Below are 13,464 nucleotides of genomic sequence, written 5' to 3'. Positions count from 1 at the left end.
AGAGGCCATAATTTGGAGGAGCGCAGAGATCTCGGGCGGGTTGTAGGGCTAGAGGAGGTTACAGAGATAGGGAGGGTCGCGGCCATGGAGGGATTTGAAAACAAGGATGAGAATCTTAAATTCGAGGCGTGTCTGGACAGGTCAGCAAGCACAGGGGCGATGGATGAATGGGACTTGGTGCGAGTTAGGACATGGGGCAGCGAGCTCAGGGGGCGATGGGTGAACGGGACTGGGTGCGAGTTAGGACACGGGGCAGCGAGCACAGGGGGCGATGGCTGAACAGGACTGGGTGCGAGTTAGGACACGGGGCAGTGAGCACGGAGTGATGGATGAACGGGACTCGGTGCAAGTTAGGACATGGGGCAGTGAGCACAGGGGTGATGGGTGAACGGGACCTGGTGCGAGTTAGGACACGGGGCAGCGAGCTCAGGGGGTGATGGGTGAACGGGACTGGGTGTGAGTTAGGACACGGGGCAGTGAGCACGGGGTGATGGATGAACGGGACTCGGTGCGAGTTAGGACACGGGGCAGTGAGCACAGGGGGTGATGGGTGAACGGGACCTGGTGCGAGTTAGGACACGGGGCAGCGAGCTCAGGGGGTGATGGGTGAATGGGACTGGGTGTGAGTTAGGACACGGGGCAGCGAGCTCAGGGGGTGATGGGTGAACGGGACTGGGTGCGAGTTAGGACACGGGGCAGCAGAGTAAACATTAGGTTAAATGCTGGGATGCCTCCGTTTTCTGCTGGATTACGGCAGATATTTTGGATTAGAGAATGTGTTTCTAATTTTTCCAGATGAATTTGTATGTAAATATGCCACCTCCTCCCTCCTACACTCACTGGGAGAGCAAACGACAAACACAAAGCTTATGTAAAATCAAGAATCTGTGGCATGCGCGCCCAGTAAATACGGTTCACCCTGTAGTGTACATGGAGGTACAACCAGCTGTGTTCTGACCCTGCGTGCTGCCATCTAGATTGGAAGGGAAGTTAAAAACTCAAAACAGTTCTTCACAGAGCTGTTGATAAATCGGATTAGAATGAATTTTGATTATTTTGGCATGAGGTGAAGTTAAATAATGAGCTTGAGAGCTCAACTCGCCTGATTGTAATCCCCTCCAGCTCATATACCCACTGCTTGGAGTTGTGAGCGAGAGAGAGAGTAAATTAGCTCAACAATCATCCTTCCACTGGGCAGGGGAATTGAGGGGCGGTATCAGCCATGGCTCAGTGGGCAGAGCTCTCGCCTCTGAGTCAGAAGCTCATGGGTTTTCGAGCCCCACTTCAGAGACTTCAGCACATAATCCAGGCTGACACTCCCAGTGCCAGTACTGAGGGAGCGCTGCACTGTCGGAGGTGCCGACTTTCGGGTGAGATGTTAAAACTGAGGCCTCGACTGCTCTCTCAGGTGGGTGTAAAAGATCCCATGGCTTACATCGAAGAAGGGCAGGGAAGTTCTCCCCGGTGTCCTGGAGCCAATATTTATCCCTCAACCAACATCATTAAAACCAATTATCTGGTCATTATCACATTGCTGTTTGTGGGAGCTTGCTGTGCGCAATTGGCTGCCACGTTTCCTACATTACAACAGTGACTACACTTCAAAAGTACCTCATTGGCTGTAAAGCGCTTTGGGATGTCTTGAGGTCATGAAAGGCTGGAGCATCATGACTAAACACATTCTCCCCACCCCCAGCCGTGTAATCTCCTAGTAGAGGCAATAAATCCCAATCCCAGGGCCAATCAGGGAAAATATACTCTGGAGAATTCCTCTCCGACCCCCGCAGGCGATGGAAACCAGTCCGGGAGATCACACGGACCCAGTGTTCCCTATAACGACACTGACCTTCTCTATGATGAGATCTCTGCCCCAGTCAGGAACCGGTCCAGCTCCCTTTTGCAGGTATAGAGAGAGTCAGCACCCACCACACCAGGCAACACATCCCAGAGGCTCACTCCTCTCTGGGGAAAGAAGAACCGCCCGACATCAGCCTGTTCCCACTCTTGGGGAGTTTAAACCCCTGTCCCCCTGGTCCTTCCCAAGCTGTTAAACTGGAATAATCTCTCAATAGGGACGCTGTCCAGCCCTTCGAGACCTTCCTTTCATTCAGTAATTTTAGCAAAAAAGTCACTTGGAGGAATAAATTTCACTCCCCTACAATGGATGCAAAACTTGGCAACTTCAGGAGGTGGAGACTAGTTTGCTCAAACATCTTTAACAGTGCAAGCACATGGGGGGGGGGGGGTGTAAACAGTGGAGCCTTTGTAAAATATAAATGCTTTTCTTTAAATAAAAAATGTCAGTCTCTGGGAGACAACAGTGCAGCAATCTGTGCGTTGAATGGCGATTTGGGTTTCTGATACTTTGCTCCAAGTCGTGCGTTATCCTTACAGGAGATATAAAGACAAAAGTTGGAATGAGCTCAGCCATGTAGCAGCTGTTCCAGTTTTCCATGGACTGGGCTACACCCAGAATAGATCTCCAGATCCCGCATCATTGCTTAACTCTGCTAATGCCGAGGGTAATGGAGCTCGAGCACGCAGTGTGACTACCCGCCTTCTCTGATAGGGGGAGATGAAGTAGGGGTGGGAGGAGGCTCGTGTATGGAGCACAAACACCAACGTGGACCAGGTGAGCCGAATGGCCTGCTTCTGTGCTGTAAATTCGATGTAATTCTCGATTATCAGCCGGACGTTTTGCGGGACAAGGACATTGCCGTGCTCTTTTATCATCTTACACGTAACACCACATTTTCTGGGATCCTCGTTATCTGACAATTTCCATTTTCCACCAGGGTGGAAGGACTCTCCTGCATACTGACAGCAACAGCAACAACTTGCATTTAGATAGTGCCTTTAACATAGTAAAACGTCCCAGGGTGCTTCACAGGAGCGTAATCAGACAGAATTTGACACCGAGCCACATAAGGAGATATTAGAACAGATGCTAGATCAAAGAGGTCGGTTTTAAGCAGTGTCTTAAAGGAGGAGAGAGAGGTGGAGAGGGTTTAGGGAGGGAATTCCAGAGCTTAGGGTCCAGGCAGCTGAAGGCACGGCCGCCAATGGTAGAGCGATGAAAATTGGGGGATGCGCAAGAGGCCGGAATTGAAGGAGCGCAGAGATCACGGAGGGCTGTGGGGGCTGGAGGAGGTTACAGAGATAGGGAGGCGGCGAGGGCCATGGCGGGATTTGAAAACAAGGAATTTAAAAATTGAGGCGTTGCCGGACCGGAAGTCAATGCAGGTCAGCGAGCAGAGGGGGTGATGGGTGAATGGGACTCGGTGCGAGTTAGGACACGGGCAGCAGAGTTTCGGATGAGCTCAAGTTTACGGAAGTTGAAAGGTGAGAGGCCGGCCAGGAGAGCGTCGGAATAAACAAGTCTGCATGTAACAAAGGCCCGGATGACTGGTTCCAGCAGCAGATGTGCCGAGGCAGAGGCGTCAAACAGAGCACACTGTTTCTGAATGAAGCACTTTCTTCCTGTTAGCTGACGCTATTGCCCGCGCGAGCGCAGCAAGGCCGAGCTCTGCATTGTTGTAGAACATCCTCTTCCTGCTGCGGGATGTGACAAAGCTCCCAGGAGAATATCTCCGAAAGGTCGAGAAACTACTTGAGGCAGTGACTCAGATTGTCCATCAGTTTACTGCCCAATTACCGTCATGTGGAACATTGCACCTCAGAAGGATCGGGGTAGTTTAGTGGTTTCTGCAACATCTGGCGTAGGGTTTAACACAAAAAGAAAGAACTTGCATTTCTATAGCGCCTTTCACGACCACCGGACGGCCCAAAGCGCTTTACAGCCAATGAAGTACTTTTTGGAGTGTAGTCACTGTTGTAATGTAGGAAACGCGGCAGCCAATTTGTGCACAGCAAGCTCCCACAAACAGCAATGTTATACTGACCAGATAATCTGTTTTTTAGTGATGTTGGTTGAGGGATAAATATTAACACCGGGGAGAACTCCCCTCTGCTCTTCTTCAAAATAGCGCAGTGGGATCTTTTACATCCACCTGAGAGAGCAGACGGGGCCTCAGTTTAATGTCTCTATATTTGACCAGAGAAACTAGACTTGTTGATGTATCCTTGGTGTTAATTTTAACTCTTGATCCATTAAATATCCGTATTCCTCTTTCATTTATGGAACCTGAATGAAAAAGATTTGCAGGGGGAAGGGCGGGGGAGTGGGACTAGCTGAAGTGCTCTTGCAGAGGGCCGGCACGGGCTCGACGGGCCGAATGGCCTCCTTCTGTGCTGTAACCATTCTCTGATTCCATCTTGTTTGGGGAATGACCCAAAGCAAGAATTGAAGGAAGTGAAACAAACCAAAAATACTTCCGATGTATTTCGTGCTGCCAATCCTCCAGGAATTGAAGGTTAATCTCCAGGACACGGCCACGAGCAAAAACCAGGAGAAAAATCACAGGGGCGTTAAAAATAACTCTTGTTTTTCATTTTCTTTGAACACTTTGGTTTACTGGTTATAAAAATACAGGAGTTGGGGGAAAAAATGTTGTTGACAGTCAAGAATCATCCAATTGGTTCATGAAGAGTCTGTTCGCTTTCCAATTGGCCGTGGGAAGATGATGTGCCACGAGGATGGACCAGTGGCGGGAGTGTGGGGGGCGGGACGTCATATCATGAAGCCTCCAGGAATACATCCAACCAGAGTTGGCAACCCTAGCTGCCCACCCTTCTCATCAGATCTAATTTTCATCCCCTCCTTTCATGCGACAACCTGCCCTGCTCAAAGTCAGTGAAGCTCAGTGGAAAATGCCCGTCTTTATTGCTCACAACCTTTCTGCCTAAACGTCAGCTTCCAGGCGTCAGAGCTGGAAAATCCCATTGGGCAACAAGCCCAAGGAGGGAAGGATTTACTTCATCGCTTCAGTAAGCTGAGAAAACAAAGTAGTGTCCGATCGCCAGTTTCCAGTCCTTCACCGTGTCTCTGTTCTCCTGTATCCGAGCCTTTGTGCTCCATTGTAACCTTTCCTTGGCCTAATGACGAGCTCTTAATTGTTTTTGAATTTATTCATTCATGGGATGTGGACGTCGCTGGCAAGGCCGGCATTTATTGCCCATCCCTAGTTGCCCCTCAAGAAGGTGGTGGGGAGCTGCCTTCTTGAACCGCTGCAGTCCGTGTGGTGAAGGTACTCCCACAGTGCTGTTGGGGAGGGAGTTCCAGGATTTTGACCCAGTGTCGATGAAGGAACGGCCGATATATTTCCAAGTCAGGATGGTGTGTGACTTGGAGGGAAGCTTGGAGGTGGTGGTGGTCCCATGCAGTGCAATTAATATTTGCGGCACCAATTCAGGCCATGGACCAGCCGGCTAAATTTCTGTTGCCGCCTCCATGTCCCCGGCCTTGCCTGGGTTCTTCGCCTGCTACCGAGCTCCCCCGCACGCTCCCCGCTGTCGGGGCCGCTGTTTGCTGCTTCAGGGGTCACAGTCTAAGGATAAGGGGTAAGCCATTTAGGACTGAGATGAGGAGGAATTTCTTCAACCAGAGAGTGATGAACCTGTGGAATTCTCTGCCACACAGGGCAGTTGAGGCCAATTCATTAAATATATTCAAGAAGGAGTTAGATATATTTCTTGAGGCTAAAGGGATCAAGGGATATGGGGAGAAAGCAGGGACAGGGTACTGAGTTTGGATGATCAGCCATGATCTCATTAAATGGCGGCGTGAGCTCGAGGGGCCGAATGGCCTCCTCCTACTCCTATCTTCTATGTTTCTAGGAGTGGCCTCCTCAGTCCCTCTGGCCACTGGTACATGGTCCTAGGGCCCCGATTTATATACTGAAGTAAGGCTCGTCCCCGTGATTTGGCCAGGAGAGCTGGCCGGCGTTCCTTGGGTGGGAGATTTTCAGTCTGACCAGGACAGGTGGCAGATGCGTATTAACCCGCTCAGTGCCTCGCTGGCTAGCAGCAGGTAGACTGGCGAGAGTCCGTGCCCTCACGAGAGATGGGGAGGGCATTGCGAGGGGTGGGGGGGCGGGGGGGGGAGGTGGAAAACAAGATATTTATTTTTACTGTTCGAAAAAGAAGCTTCTGAACCACACCCACCTCGAGGGTTTATTTGGATTCTTACATCTACACAAGACTTTCACTTGAATGATACCAGGGGGCAAAAAGAGTTAAATTATGAGGACAGATTGCATAGACTAGGCTTATATTCCCTTGAGTTTAAAAGATGAAATGGGTGATATAGTTGAGATGGTTAAGATAATTTGATCGGGTGGAGAGAGAGAAACTATTTTCTCTGGTGGGGGGGAGTCCAGAACAAGGGGGCAGAACCTTAAAATTAGAGCCAGGCCGTTCAGGGGTGATGTCAGGAAGCACTTCTTCACACAAAGGGTGGTGGAAATCTGGAACACTCTCCCCCAAAAAGCTGTTGAGGCTGGAAGTCAACTGAAAATGTTATAACTGAGCTTGAAAGATTTTTGTTCGGCGAGGGTATTAAAGGTTACGGAACCAAGGCGGGTAGGTGGAGTTAAGAGACAGATCAGCCATGATCTCATTGAATGGTAGGAACAGGCTCGAGGGGCTGAATGGCCTCCTCCTGTTCCATTGATCCACAATTGGAGCGTGGAGAAAGGGACTGAACACAGCAACGACCGGCGAATGAATTCAGCGCCAATGCTGGCTGTAGAGCTCCTTCAACTTGCATCTGGGTGGTTCCCTCCTCGATCAGGTTACAAAATAAATTTGAAAGCCAGCTTGCTAGATGCTCTTGTAATGAATATCATCAAGTCCAAGGGGTTGGGCACCCGAGTGGAACATTTGAGCACAATTGTCATCGTAAGGATGCCAACACTTGCTGCCTTCCCATTGGAGCATATTTCAGGCATGATGTCAGTGACCTGCCTCACTTATGCTAACAATGCCTTGAGGCCGGTTATTAAGCTGGCTGGAGCTGCGTTGGTTACATAACATCAAGAAAGAAAAAGGAAAGAAAGACTTGCATTTATACAGTCCCAAAGCGCCTTACAGCCAATTAAGTACTTATTTTTTGAAGTGTAGTCCCTGTTGTAATGTAGGAAACGTGGCCATCAATCTGCGCACAGCAAGCTCCCACAAACAGCATTGAACTAAATCACCAGATCATTTTTTCCCCCCCGATCTTTGTTGAGGGATAAATATTGACCAGGACACCTTTGTAAATAGTGCCTCGGTTTAACGTCTCATCTGAAAGACGGCACCTCAGAGAGTGCAGCACTCCCTCAGTACTGCCCCTCTGACAGTGCGGCGCTCCCTCAGTATTGCCCCTCCGACAGTGCGGCGCTCCCTCAGTATTGCCCCTCCGACAGTGCGGCGCTCCCTCAGTATTGACCCTCCAACAGTGCGGCGCTCCCTCAGTATTGACCCTCCGACAGTGCAGCACTCTCTCAGTACCGCCCCTCCGACAGTGCGGCACTCCCTCAGTACTGACCCTCCGACAGTGCAGCGCTCTCTCAGTACTGACCCTCCGACAGTGCAGCACTCCCTCAGTACTGACCCTCCGACAGTGCAGCACTCTCTCAGTACCGCCCCTCCGACAGTGCGGCACTCCCTCAGTACTGACCCTCCGACAGTGCAGCGCTCTCTCAGTACCGACCCTCCGACAGTGCAGCACTCCCTCAGTACTACCCCTCCGACAGTGCAGCACTCCCTCAGTACTGCCCCTCCGACAGTGCAGCGCTCCCTCAGTATTGCACTGGGAGTGTCGGCTTAGATTTTGTGCTGAAGTCTCTGGAGTGGGACTTGAACCCATGGCCTTCTGACCTGGTGTGTTACCCACTGAGCCAGGGCCACGGGAATGGCTATGGGATCGCACCAACTGCGGAGTCGGGCGGAGCGCTCTTAGTCCTCCTCGCTCCACATTGTAGTGTATGTGCTTTAAGTCAGAACTACTTTTTACAGCTCCTGTATACTGTAGTACCGGCAGTAACCACACCGGTATATAAGCTGTGCGCATGCCTCTGTACCCCAGTCTAGAGATGACCCTCCTCCAGTAAAGACCTGTTGTTTGTTTATGTACAGCATCCGTGTAATTATTTATCCACTGAACCACGGATCTAACACACATGAAGGTGATTTTTTTTGGGATCATTTTTTGAAATTGACCTTTAGTTGGCAGCCAACTAAAGCATCCTTGGATTTTGAGTGTTGTTGGATCTGTGGCCTTCCTCAGCCCCGTGCAGTCTGATCTCTGATATAAATACGGATCAACCATGATCTAAATGAATGGAGAGAACAGGCTCAAGGGGCCGAATGGCCTTCTCCTCTTCCTCTAAATACCGAGTGGTTAATAAACCACAGCAGCTCCACCAGAAACCATAGCCATGTATGGATGTTCCACAGGCACTGTCTTCCATCAAACTTTCCCCAACATTTCACAATACATGGTTTTAATAACCGGTAAGCCCGGACGCTGACATTATAATCCGGGTTGGCACGACCCACTCTTTGTGACTCATTAATTAAGTTGCTTCTGGTCATGAAACCCAGTTCTTGTTGATAAGTAGTAGGAGTGTGGAGTCACGCATCCGCAGAGGGAAGGAGAGCTGCTGCTGTGCGGTGACCTCCTGTGAAGGTTTAATTGTATCTCATGTTTCGAGTGTTGTGCTGTTGTCTTGCATAGCATTCTCCGTCCTCTCCTGAAAGGGCTGGCTCTTGCTGTGGGCATGGTTAAGGGGGCCAGTTGCCCTGTAATACCTCATGTAAGCAGCCATCGCTTGTGTGTGAATTTAAACTGTGTGTGTTGGTCGGCTCTTTGACAACAGGGGGCATCGCTATCGAGCTTGATCCTGCCCTTTGCTTGGCATCCACACATGTGCTTTTCACTGGGGGAGGTGGGGAGACACTACATAGAATGATGCAGCACAGAAGGAGGCCATTCGGCCCATCGAGTCTGCGCCGGCTCTTTCGAAGAGCAATCCAGTCAGTCCCACTCCCCCGCTCTTTCCCCAGATCCCTGCAATTTTTTCTCCAAGTATGTATCCAATTCCCTTTTGAAGGCTACTATTGAATCTGTATCCACCGCCCTATCAGGCAGCGCATTCCAAATCCTAACCACTCATTGCGTAAAAAAGTTATTCCTCCTGTCGCTTCTGGTTCTTTTGCCAATCGCCTTAAATCTGCGTCCTCTGGTTATCGACCCTTCAGCCATTGGAAACAGTTTCTCTTTATTTAGTCTATCTAAACCCCTCATGATTTTGAACACCTCTATCAAATCGCCTCTTAGCCTTCTCTGCTCTGGGGAGAACAACCCCAGCTTCTCCAAGCTATCCACATAATTGAAGTCCCTCATTCCTGGATCCATTCTAGTAAATCTCCTCTGCACCCTCTCCAAAGTGTTCACGCCTTCCCTAAAGTGTGGTGCCTGGAATTGGACACAATACTCCAGCTGGGGCCAAACCAGTGTTTTATAAAGGTTTAGCATAACTTCCTGCCGTTTGTACTCAATGCCTCTATTTATAAAGCGATCAGGACCGTGGGCCCTGGCTGATTTTGGACCCCACCCTCTCTAACATAGCAGCACTGAGGCGAGCACCGGTACCACAACACAACTGTGAGCAACTAACTCCGCACGGGCCGAGACCTGAACCTGGGACTTTCCTAATGTGTGGAACTGAGTATTCATAGGGTTAAGGAATAGTTGCTGAGCTGCAGGATGAGCATGGGGCCTGTGTTTGTGCACATTCCCCGTGTGCCCATGCTGCGACTGGTGCAGTCATCCTCCGAGGGGAGACACGAGCTGCGAGAACAGAAATCTTTCAACACAACCTCACGTGGACAGACGCCAAATCAGATAACACGTCCGCATTCATTCATCATTGCCATAGCATTGCGTGGGACTTCTGCCTGGAGCTTTCCAAGACTCAAGTCTGCATCTCTGGGCCTCTTGTTCAACTCTTATCTTACATTTCCCAACGCTCTCACATTGAGGTCATGGACTGTCAATTACTTTCCCTCTCTAGTGCACTGAACTCTCCTTCCCAATCTATCCTTCAGCTGTGCAGAGCCATGCTCAGATCCCCTCTGGAGGACGGAGCACAGTTCTGGGCCCCAAATTTCAGGAAAGATATATTGGCCTTGGAGGGGGTGCAGCACAGATTCACCAGAATGATACAGATAGAACGTTGGGGGTGAAATTGGACATGGGGTGAAATTGGAAATGCGCAGGGGATGTACAACAGGCGGGATTGAATGGTCGCCTGATACACACCCTACTCGATATTCAGTTCTGTTAACTTCAATAAAAATGGATATCAGGCGTGTTGTATAAGGGGGAGAAAATGCGATTCTGTCCCCCCCAGTCCAATTTCACCCCCCCCCCCCACCCACCCTCGCCATGTGTCCAATGAACAGCACAGAAAGGGCTGGATTTTCATGTAGGAGGCGGGACTACAACTTTCGGGGTTGTAGTCCCGCCTCCATCGAGTTGTGGCCAACCCACGCGATTTAGATTTGATTGACCTTGTTGAGCCCGCCCAGCGGGCTCAGCAGGCCAATTAAAGGCCACCCGGCAACAGGTGATGTCACAGATTGAAATTTCAGCTGCCAAGACCTTTTGACAGATGAAATATCAGCGTTCGACAACTGTTTGAAGCTGTCAAACACTGAATCTGTACTCCAGGTTAATTCCTTCCTCTCAGGATGATTGAGAGGTCTCCCCGCAACAGAAAGCAGAGGCTGCAGATTTCGACAGCTCGCGGCCATTCTGCTTTCTGTGCTGGTGAGATGAGGGACTCCCGAGACCTGAAGGAAGGAAGGCTGTAAAGGTAAGTAAAGGTCAGTAGAACTTCTTTAAACACTTTACACAGACCAAACACACTTACCTCTGCACTCATGCATGGAAACTGGCATGGAGGCGGGTTGGGGGCGGGATGGGTTCGGGACCCACGATTTCGGGATTTTAAACCCCCACACGCCTCCAATCCCGCCTCCACAGCCCAATGAAAATCCAGCCCAAAGGGTCAAAGGTGTTAATTATGGAGTGTGAGCCGTGGCTCAGTGGGCAGCACCCTCGCATCTGTGTCAAAAGGTTGTGGGTTCAAGTCCCACTCCAGAGACTTGAACAAAAAAATCCAGGCTGACACTCCCAGTACAGTACTGAGGGAGTGCTGCACTGTCGGAGGTGCTGCTTTTCAGATGAGACGTTAGACATTAGTCTGCTCTCTCAGGTGGAAGTAAAAGATCCCATGGCATTATTTCGAAGAAGAGCAGCAGAGTTCTCCCTGGGGCCAATAGTTACCCCTCAATCAACATCACTAAAGACAGATTGCCTGGTCATTATCATGCTGCTGTTTGTGGGAGCTTGCTGTTTGCAAATTGGCTGCTGCGTTTCCTACATTACAACAGGGGTGGGCAATAAACGCCACGAATGAATAAATGGGACACCGGGGATAACAACCCTGCTCTTCTTCAAACGAATAAAAAAATTACTACGCTTCAAAAGTACTTCATTGGCTGTAAAGCGCTTTGGGACACACTGAGGTCTTGAAAGGTGCTATAGAAATGCAAGTCTTTTTTGGGGCAGTCAGTTATTGTGACAGAATACAGACCGCTGCAGTACTGATGCCTGTCACTAGATGTCAGCACCACATCGAGGGAGTAATTTCAACCCAAGCTGCCCGGTGGGAAAGCGAGGGGATCGGACCGCACCCCGCTTTTTAAAAATCAGCGATCACCCCGATCCTGTTCGTCTCTCACAGGGCAGGTTCAGTTTAAAACGACCCCCTTACTGGGTCTGACCACATTTAGGCACATCACATCCTGATGGCGTTGCTATAGAAACATAGAAGATAGGAGCAGGAGTAGGCCATTCGGCCCCTCGAGTCTGCTCCGCCATTTAATGAGATCATGGCTGATCATCCAAATTCAGTACCCTGTCCCTGCCTTCTCCCCATATCCTTTGATCCCTTTAGCCTTAAGAAATATATCTAACTCCTTCTTGAATATATTTAATGAATTGGCCTCTACTGCCTTCTGTGGTAGAGAATTCCACAGGTTCACCACTCTCTGGGTGAAGAAATTCCTCCTCATCTCTGTCCTAAATGGCTTACCCCTTATCCTTAGACTGTGACCCCTGGTTCTGGACTCCCCCGCCATCGGGAACATCCTTCCTGCATCTAGTCTGTCTAGTCCTGTTAGAATTTTATAAGTTTTAATGAGAACAGTGCAAGCTGACCCACGAGTGGAAAAATACCGGACTGTAAAAATTGTATATGGGGGTCCGAATGGATTTAGAATCCTAGATTTAACAGTAGCACAATCGTCCTTAAATAAAACGTATGCAGGCACAAATGATGCTCTCTCTCTCCTCCTACACACCCTTCGTAGTTCTTTAACAGCGATGGTGACTTTCAGCCAGCCCTGTAGCTTTACTCGAAGGCGGTTACAGTAACGGCTCTGGGGAGCTGCACACTGAGAGGGGCCTGGGGCCAGATTGAATTTCACCAGCTCTGGTTTTTCCATTTAGTTGAAGCCAGCCTTTTAACCTCTTAACACAGCCTCAGACTGAACATTGTGGGGTCGGCTTTCAGAAGCAAATTCTACCATTAGGGAATTTGTTTTATTTGTAGTTTTTAATTTATAAAAGTGGGGGGGGGGGGGGAGTGGGGGGGTTACCTAAAACTCGTGGACCTGTTTCCCCAGCCGGAGTCGGGAGAGGAGGGGGGAAAAGATGTTTTCGGAATTAATTTCTTCCTCTCCATCCACCCCCCTGAACTATATCACCTACCCCACGCTCTAGAGGGTTTGATTTTCCCCTCTGGTGCATTTGAGGAACTCTTGGTTCCCAGGGAGAAAGGAGAGGGACGGGGGGGGTGGATCTGTGACCCCAAAGTCTCGGGCCCCTTTACATTGCCGTGGGACTTCCAGGGTTTCCCCTGAAGTGGGGATGGAATGCCAGCACCTCCAACAGGTGCAGGCAAGGGTAGGCATGGAAACGAGGTTAGGGGGAAGGGCTTTGAACAGTGGGTGTACTCCCCGCACCCTCCCCTCCAAGGGGGGCAGGTTGGGGGTTAAGATAATGACCTCAACCGGCAAATACAGGCATGTGGAGAGGGGGTACGCTTGGCGTCAAGAGGGAAAACAGGAAAATCCACAGCTCCCCAAACTGAGATGACCGAAACAAGCAAGGTAGATCAGGAAGGCAATAGTGGTTGGGGATTCAATAGTTAGGGGAGCAGACAGGCGTTCCTGCAGCCGCAGACGTGACTCCAGGATGGTATGTTGCCTCCCTGGTGCCAGGGTCAAAGGTGTCACTGAGCGGCTGCAGAACATTCTGAGGGAGGAGGGTGAACAGCCAGAGGTCGTGGTCCATATCGGTACCAACGACATAGGTAGAAAAAGGGATGAGGTCCTGCAGGCAGGTTTCAGGGAGCTAGGAAAGAGATTAAAAAGCAGGACCTCAAAGGTGTAATGTATATACCTTTAAGGGGGGAACTATCTTTTACAGCTCATGTATACTGCAGTACC

The 13,464-nt window shown here is 50.1% G+C and overlaps 1 protein-coding gene across 2 annotated transcripts in view; it reads left to right on the top strand.

Moving 5' to 3' along the window:
• The window catches only part of LOC147099906 (A disintegrin and metalloproteinase with thrombospondin motifs 7-like), a 212,358-nt gene that overhangs the window by 15,681 nt on the left and 183,213 nt on the right, over positions 1-13,464 (top strand). The gene's annotated exons all lie outside the window — the stretch shown is intronic.

Source organism: Somniosus microcephalus, chromosome 27, assembly GCF_052327205.1.
Source record: "Somniosus microcephalus isolate GS21.2 chromosome 27, FLI_Smic_1.0, whole genome shotgun sequence".
NCBI classification, from domain to species: domain Eukaryota; kingdom Metazoa; phylum Chordata; class Chondrichthyes; order Squaliformes; family Somniosidae; genus Somniosus; species Somniosus microcephalus.
This window is presented reverse-complemented; position numbering and strand designations above follow the sequence as displayed.